The sequence below is a fragment of the Vigna angularis genome, chromosome 7 (genome assembly GCF_016808095.1).
Source record: "Vigna angularis cultivar LongXiaoDou No.4 chromosome 7, ASM1680809v1, whole genome shotgun sequence".
Taxonomy (NCBI): domain Eukaryota; kingdom Viridiplantae; phylum Streptophyta; class Magnoliopsida; order Fabales; family Fabaceae; genus Vigna; species Vigna angularis.
Window position 1 is genome coordinate 2,865,907 of NC_068976.1, and position 9,793 is coordinate 2,875,699.

Sequence of the window (9,793 nt, forward strand, 5' to 3'; positions counted from 1 at the left end):
AAGAGAAAGATTGTTGAGGATAGTGGGGAGGTGTAGGGTATTTTTGGAATAAAAGAAAATAGTGGGGAGATGTAGAATATTTTTGGAATAAAAGAAAATAGTGGAGAGGTGCCAGGAGCACTTCGGGTGGTGGAGGGAGCAACACCCCCAATTTAGTCCTAAAAAAATACTAATTTGAGTCAATTGGACTTCTGCCGTTAAATTGGCTTAACAAGGTTAAGTTTTTTATGAGTTGAGATGTTGACGTGGCCAGTTTTTTCCACATCACTCCTGCCACATCACTATCATCTTCCCCAACAGTAGAAACCCTAATAGGGATTTCAAAATGGGATTTAGGGTGGTTGTACGATTTGGTGATAGTTGGAGCACTGTGTGTGGAGGAATCTCGCGATGGAAGAGGAACTCGCGTCTTAGGGTGGCTGCACGATTTGGTGAAAGCGGCACTGAAGCGCTTCTATGTCGTGGTGGAGGGGTGGTTGTTCATTGTGGGATGCGTTTTTGGATGAGGGGAGAACTCGCAATGGAGGTTGAATGCCATAGAGGGGATTGCGATTAGGGTTCTTGGCATCTGGTTCTCGAGAGGATTGCTTATTTGTAGGTTCCTGGATCGTGGTGGTGCGAGAACACTCACGGTGGTTGCTTGAACGTTTGCTGGCTTGATTGTGTTTGAATGACGGCGAGGGAGGTTGTGTGATTTTGGATTTCTTGGCTGATTGATTTTTTGACTCGCAGTGATAGATGGTTTCACGATGGTGAAATTGTTTCAAAGAAGAATCAATGGTGGAAGGAGATGGAGGCACTATGGCAGTCCGGGGATGGCGCGAATCACGACCATGAATCTGGGTTCTCTCTAGTTGTTGGAGGTGGTGGCGGATGATGGGTTTCTACGTTGCGCACCAGCGACATTGAGGCGCGACGAGATGATGGATGCGCGGAGAAGGTGGCGTTGATGGTGGTGGTGCAGCGAAGGCGCTGCTGTCGTTCTCATGGTGGCTTCACGGTTGTGGCGCAGCAAGGTGGTGACGGTGAGACCAAAGGCTTCGCAACGGCTTTACGGTGGCGATGCCAGGGTTTGCTCGCGACGGCTAAGGTTTCAGTTTTAAGGGAAATTAGGGTTTCTGTTGTTGGGGAAAATGACACTGAAAAACGGGAAAATTAGCATGTTTTAGGACTAAATTGGGGATTCTAATAAATCGGGGATCGAACTAAAAAAACCCACAAAAATAGGAACAATTAAAGGAGTTTAAGCTAAATATTAAAAAAATTTAAAGAAAATATTTTTATATTTTTTTTTTCGTAAACACGAGCTATTTTCAATTTTTTTATGAACACAATTAAGGTTTCACTAAAACATGCAATTTAAAAGACGATTATTATGAAAACCTAACCTATTATAATGAAATGACATTTATTTTTTAATACAACCACTCCAGATACTTATAAGTATAAGTATTGTTTGTCATGATCACTCTTGACTAAACAATTTTAATAAAAAAAATTTGTGATCTAAATGAGCACGAGTTTTACTTAAAAAAAAAGAGTTAATATCCATAAGTGAATACAAATTTAAATGTATTCTTCCCTCACAAAATAATGGTTGTTTAAGATTACAAGAACTTGAAAGAGTTTCATCAACCTTTATTCTTTACAAAGGTCTTTTATGCACAACATTTGCAAATGATTTTAGAATGGTTGAGTTTTTGCACTATTAATCTTCTTTGTCTTGCATTTCATATGTATGTTAAATCACTTTAATGATCTCTATGCAACATTAAATGTGCTGACTTTTTTACTTAATGTTTTTATCCGCGACTTATCAAACTTAGTCAAATAATTTTCACTCCTTCTTTTGAGTAAAGTGTAGGGTGTGATACAATTGTCTCTCTTTATGCAAAACTTTTATTCTACCTTTTTTTTACAATGTTTGTGTATATTAACTTTAACACAACCAATCTTAATGTTGACACTTCAATGTCTTAAAAGAGGAATAAAATAGTCTACATGAACACAAAATAAATATTTATAATTCTTTAATGTTTGTATCTTTGTATGTTTCTGTAAAAAATTATTGGATGAAATATATAAGAAAAATGTTTGCATCTATTCTATTGGACTTTATACTTATAAAAGTATATGTTATACTTTATTATTTAAATACAAAGATCACTACTTTAATGTAATATTATTTTTTATAATTTGTTTTAAAAGAATCTAGATAGGTCATATTTTAAAGTGGTAATTTAGGTATCTTTAATTTGTTAATGTTATCACTGTATCAATTTTTTTATCAATAAAAAATCATCATTAGCATCTCTTATAGTTATATATATATATATATATATATATATGTTTTTTACTTATCAATTTATGTATAAAAAGTGATAAATATGTTTAGGGTTTTTATTTTTCAATCTTTAATCTTAATTCTTTTAATTGTTTTTTTTGTAATATTACTTTTGAACATCCATTTAGTTTTTATATAATTTTTGTATTGCTTGTTTATTATATACTATGAAATCTTATTTATTTTAAGCCTTCAAACATTTTGTTTTTTTAAAAAAGCAGCATATATTGAAACTTCACAACTTTATATAATTGTTTAAAATGCAAGGAGGAACTTAATGAAAGAGGGATTCAAATTTGTATTCATACAAAAATGTGCATCATTAAAAATATACCAAAATATTATTTCAAGCATAACTGAGCAATTTCATAAAGAAAAGTTCAAATAATTATCCATGAAAAAAAAACAACTTTTTTGTTTACCGTCTCCACACATTCAACCTGATTTAGACTGGACATTTTTCAGAATAAAAAGAAAAGAAAATAAAAAAACTTAACATAAAAACAGAACTTCTATTGGCTGTGTAACACACCTATATCTAAATTCCAATAAAAAAAATAGAGGTAATAATTAAATAAGACAATAAGAGTGAGAGGAAGAATGAAAGTTCATTTCATTAAAAATATTTAAAGGAGAAGAAATGATGCAGCGTGAATTACTTTGACTAAGTCAAATAATATTAAATTTAATCGAACAAAAGAAAAGCTCTCCTCAAATAACCCTCAGTGTTCCACCATTACCAATCAGAAACCATGAGAAGCAGCACGCGTAGCAAGAAGAAACTCAAACACATGTCAGAAGTACAGAAAGAAAGGACAAAAGAGTAATTTAAACAGAAAACAAACACAAGTAATAAAATACTACTAATTAGGTACCGTACTCGTTCACATATAATAATTGGGGTTCTTCTCAATACCATTATTAAAAGGAAAACAAGATTAAAATAGTTCCAATTGAAAACTGGGAAGAAAATCTTACAACCCCGACCACCAAATCTCCGGCACAGTGAGAAACAGCAGACTTTGGCAACAAAAGTCGCACACGCGGATTCAAAACAACAAAAATTAAAAAAAAAAAACAACCTTTTTAAATAACACTCTGTCTTATGTAATCTTTGATTAAATAAATGTGGTATTATGACAGCATGGTTTGGGTTATTTTGCATTCACATGGGTTGTTACTTTTATTTTGGGTGAGTATTTTAATGGAAGATGAATTGGTTGTTGGAACTGAGGAACAGGTGAGAAGTGAAAAGAGGAAAAAGAAAGATTGGGTTATTGGTGTGAAGGCATGAAGTGGTAATAGTGTGTGATGGATTTGATTTTATTGGCGCATGCATTGGTGCACGCTGTGGCTCGACGATCCACAATATTTTACCTAATAATGTTATTCAGTCAAACCATAGTTAAATGGGTTATTATGTGTGACAAATTGCAATTGCAGGCACGCCACGCGAACTGTCTCTGTCGTTTTGGGTATAGGGTTTTCGTAATGCCATTCACCTTCCAATTATAGACTGACGCGTGGCATGGCGTGGGTCCAATGACCAGCGTCTATCACGGAGGTGTAGCCGCCAGTGGCGTGCTTTCTCACCCCTGCTCTTTCTTTGGATTCTTCTGCTCTTATTTTCTTTCTTTTTCTTTATTTTTTACAAAATTAATAAAATTTTAATTTTAAATTTTATTAGGTTTGTATTTCAGTTATATTATTTGTATTTCTAAGTAGAAGTTAAAGATATGCAGAAACAAGGCAGGTTGAATTGAAGTATGGTTATGTGTGAGATCAGATTCCAATGTAGATGGAAGACATGCAAATTTGTGTAAGATTCCTTCACTTCTTCCCTTTTTCCACTCATGTGTTATTTTTATTATTAGTGGTCAACTCATATTATAATATAAGTAAAACTTAATGTATTATAAGGCTCTTTGTTTTCTTGACAGGGACACCTTCCCATGGGTTTAGCATTTTTCTTAAATTCCATAAAATATCTTTTGGACAGCACCTACATAAGAGTAAAAATGTCTTTTCCAACCTATAGAGGTGTAGAAAGAAATGTTCGGAGGTGTAGGAAAAAGTTAAGCTTGTCCAAGTAATATTTAAGGTACCATGGAATTTGATTTTGGGATAGTTGAATTTCGTATCAGTTTTATATTGTTAGAATTAAGTTCTGAACTCAATACTGATCTTTTCTCATATTACAAATCAAACAGACATTGAAGGAAAATGATAACATTTGTAAATGATTTATATGATAAATTTTATATAAACCAATAAACTAAATTAATAGATAGATTTTGTGATAATAAATTTATGAATCTTAAAAATGTTAATCATTATTAATATTATTGGTTAAATTTTATTTGGATATATATTATTAAATTTGATAGTTTAATATAGATTAATATTAAGTGTTGTAATGCATTAAAATGAATATTCAACTATGGATTAGTATTAAAAATGTTTTGTTAAATTATACTTTGAATAAAAAATGTTATTGTTGGTGTGGATGAATTATTTAAAAATTGAATAAAAAATAATTTTAATTAATGGTAATGAATGTTAATTAGTCCTTAAAAATACTAAAGTTAATTTTATTGTTATTAAAATATATGTATAAATTGTTATTAATAACATGATTTTATTATTATGAATAGAAGTAAGTTTTGTAATTGAAAAAAGAAATCCATTAATAATTAAGTATGGATCTAACACAAATAAAGGTTAAACGAAATGGACAAAATAGGAAACAAAAAAAACATTAAAGTTTACATTATCTAGTGATTGATTTTTTTCCCCCCAACGTAGTAACATAATTTGTTCAAGTCATGAAACATATAGTTGATTATGGCATCTCAACAATCATTGATATAGTCTCATTACTTTTCAAAGAACAAAAATTGTTGAAAATTTTGTATCTTGTTTGAGATGGCAAATTTGCGTTACATCTTCATCAAGTTTTTTGTTAAGCGACTTATTGTAAAGTCGAACAGAAATTTAATATTCTGTATTTTCATGTCTTGTTTCTGATCTATGTATTCTGGCACATGTACGACCTTCTAGAACAAGCTAACAAAGACCATGCATGAATACAAAAACTAAATCTACCTAATAAGTGGTATATGAATCTGTTGGTTTCTGTGTTTCTCATCAGAATAGATTCAATGGCCGATGATGAGTGAAGATATTAAATTATTTAATATATAATTAACGGGGTAAAATAGGAAGCACAGAAATATTTGAAGGTGTAGGAAGAAAACAAAGGTGTGCAGGAAGAAAGGCCCCATGAATATGAAATCACATTGGGCGGTCCGAGGATTAACCTACTTTTTGGTTTTCTCCTCTCCATCCCCAGGGTCTTCTAAATGACTATTTTATCCTGTGTAAAAAGTGACTCATGGATTGTCTGTCTTACAATATTTTTGGAACAAACTTTTCAAAATTCAGAATGGAATTTTATTTTTGAATCCATTCCAGAACAAGCTTTTGATAATAATATTTCAGGAATAGGCTTTCTGAAAAGTATATAATACACAATTTTCTCATAATTAACTTTTCGGAACATATGAAATGTTTAATGAAAAGTGTTTTTCATAATGAAAATTTCAGATTTTTGAATTCATTAGGGAACAAGCTTTCCAAAATAAGATTTCAAAGTTTTTCATAATGAACTTTTCGAAACATATAAAATGTGTTATGAAAAAAGTTGTCCAGATCGAGCTCTTTCCCGCAATGTATTCTCTCTTCTTCATCATGTGTACTATTTTCTCTCTCTTATTCTTCTCTACAACAGCATTATGTGCTACAATAAGGAAAGGTATCTTAGTTTTTTCTATTAATATTTGGCTGCATTTAGTAATTCTAGGAGTGCTGGAAACAAACGCCGACCACTTTTATCAGTTTTTCTTCTTTCACCAAAAATTAATATTGTCAAATGGGCTCAACTTGTAGAGCCAGCCCAAACATTCTATAAAACGAGTTGAATTATTTTTGGTTATGGCATTTTGAGCATGTCTATTTTAAAAATAATAATTCTATTTCTAACAAGTTCAAATGGGTGTCTATTAAATCATTACATATAAACATTTAAATTAATTTTATTCAGGTAATTTATATTTTAAAAATACATTTTATTTTGTAAGCTTTTGGATTATTTTTTTTTAAATAGAGCCAAATAGTTTATTGGTTTAATACAGACCTAAAATTGTATATTCCATGTGAACTAACTTGAGTTTTGACACCTCTAAAAATTACTTTACACCTTTCCTTTTAATATTTCAAACAAGAAAAAATCATCTTTTATTCTTTGTTTTATTCTTTATACTTCCAAATCAATAATTAGTCCTCAAACATAACGTGAATTTAGTTTCTCTTCTAACTTTGTAATGATAAAGCAAATGGTAAACTAAATAGTAATTTGTGCGTAAAGAATGACTAATCTTATAACTTCATCAAGATGGATGATAAATTTTTTAATGGTTAAATATGTTTGTGATAATTAAATTTAGACTTCAAATTAAAATTATATTTATTTTAAATTTTGATATATTTTGGTTTCTAAATTTTAAAAATAAATAGATATAGTCTTTTTGAATTAGTGTTGTTAATTTTTTTTCCTTCATATAGTAAACAAAGTTCGAGTCAGATATTTAAATTAAAATGTGTTAACTAATGTAAACATTTCAAATATCAATCGAAAATGCAACGTTCAACCTTGACCAACAATTTTGGAAAGATCAAAATAATATATATAAAGTTTATATATTTGATCATTGTCACTAATACAACAAAAAGTATACAATTTAGTATTGAAATATTCTTGAATGTTTCTTTCAAGAAAAATGATAAATTTGAAGTTGTATTTGATATTGACCCTATTTTCATATTTCATTCTAGATTATTTTCATATTTGATGGCGTCATTTTTCTAGGTTGCATTTCAAAGAATTAATATGAAACTCTCTACTAAAAGTTCCTTGCCTAGTTATGATGGCTTTGCATTTCTCTTTTAGATTAATTTAAGTGTTGGTCGTGAAATTTGCATTTTTTTTAGATTAATTTAAGTGTTGTTCTGTTCATTATTGTGCTAGTTGCCCCATCTGCACTTCTAGGTTCCTAAGTGATGCTTTTGTATTCTTCTGATTTGATGTAGATACCTAGATGAATTGTGTTAGTGCATCCTCAATTTTTTAACACTTTGTCCTATTGTTGAGGTTGTTGTCCATGGTATAAGTTACTGGTGCAATTTGTCCATTGGTTGAACCACCTTCTTGTCTCCAACTTTGGTGTTGATTTTGGTTTGGATTTGATCTTCAGTTACTAAAGTAGTTATTTGGCCTTCTGTTGTTGCTCATGAAGTGTATTCCTCTTCCTTTGTTATTTCAGTAGAAAAGTAGTGGCCATTCTTGTGTTCACCTACACAAAAATCACATTTTAAAATCTACTTTGCGGAGCCATGAGCTCGCAACTCAAGCTGTAGCTTTGTCATTTACTTTTTCAACTCTTCCATTTGTAGAGGAATGAGTTTGTTCTATGCTAATATGACATCTTGCGTTCCTAGCTCTAATATTCCTCTTTTGGGAGGCTGATTTCTGTTATATTGTGCTTGATGATCATTAGTTGCTAATGATTCAGTGATTGTGGTAATCTCCTCAACACTCATCATCATCACCATGATTCCACCTAGTGAAGTATCCGGTAGCATTGTTATTGTGGTCTAAGTCCACTATAAAACATGTTGAGTTGTGTTACTTCATCAAATCCATGGTTAGGAAACTTTTTAAGCAAGGCTTTGTACCTCTCTCATGTTCAAACAACGTTTAATGACTTGGAAAGAGAATGTATGACTATTATAAAAAAATATTTAGATGTTGATTTTAATAAGACGAGTAAATGAAAAATGTCTTGAATAGGAAAGTAATAAACTAGAGCTCTTCAGAATTTACAACACAAACAGTGTTAAGATCACAAATACAGGTGATAAGTCTCAAGGAGAGGATGTAAAACCCATATAAAATATTTATTTTATTAATATATTTTGTGGTATTAAATACTTAATTATGGTGTGTAACTGTGTGAAGAAAATGTTAAGAAAGTAAAAAAAAATTAATTAATTTGGTTTTTATTTTAATTTTTAAAAATGCATGAAAGAAGGTTTAAGTAGGATTGTTTGCAATATATTATGAGCGAAAAGGAAGTGGTGTAGTGATGGTTATACGAGTCCAATGTGCAAAGGTGTCTGAGACCCTGAGAAAAAGGGCTACTTCTTCTTATTTTATTGGTTCTTTCTGTTTGGTTTTAGAGAGAGGAATGTTGTTTATTTTGCGCATGTAATTTGTCGTTACAAGGTTGGATGAGAGAGAAATGGGTGGTTTTAATTGCGTTGTTTTCATTGCATTTTTGTTTCATGGCTTTGGGCACGTGAATTGGTCTGGGTAGGGTGAAGGGAGTGGCTTCCTCTTGCATTTTTTTTTTCGTTTTGCAATAGAGAATAGCTTTTAGAAACTAACATACCCTCTGCATAGTTCATGAGTTTGAGTCATTGAAAAGCGTAGTGGGAACATTTTCTTTGGGCTGGACCGTTAGTTCTTCAAAGACGGATTATCCTTCACTCTTTTGGACCAAGTTCAATAACGTTGGTGTATCTTTAATACACTTTAAGTCACAATTATACCATTGATAACTGAGTTAAGAGAGGAAACATTGGTTGGGTGTTTAATGAGGAGTATTTCAGACAAACTTGGGTAAACAATACAAGTGTGTAGTTGGGAGTAGAGGGAGGAAACTCGTAAGTCGTTTTAGGGTAAACTTAGGGAGATTTATACCTATAACTGTGAAGGAATAGAGAGACAACTTGAACCTTACTTCTACATTAACCACAAGCGTATGTGAGAGAGTAAGAGAGTGAGAGAGCCAACATTTTCTACCCTATACTATGAATGTGGTGAGTGAAGAGTGAAAGTTGAGGATCAAACCGTAGTGCAACGTGAGAGGCAGGGAGGAGTTGGGGGCATGCATGTGATTCTTGGGTTGAGAATGGTACCATATGTTGTGGGTTTGGGTGCATGCAATTTCTAGCTCTCCCTTTGGTGCTGCAAAATGTTGTGGTAAGTTATATATATATATATATATATATATATATATATATATATATATATATTATGTTGAACCGGTTTGAGGTTTTGATGAGTGTACATTTATACCTTCATTTAACCTTTTATATTGGATTCTTACTTTTTTTTTTTTACTTTAATAGAATATTTTAATTAGGATTTGTTATAAATTGGGTTTATTTAATATGAGATAAAAAAACATGTTAAAAATAACTTCTTAATTACATAAATGTTTTTTGGATATTTTGACGTGTGTTAGTGCAACTATAGCTAAGTTGAACTCATTGAGGTGTGGAAATAAATTTAGTTAAGTGACACCCTAAAGATAAATCCAAGAATAA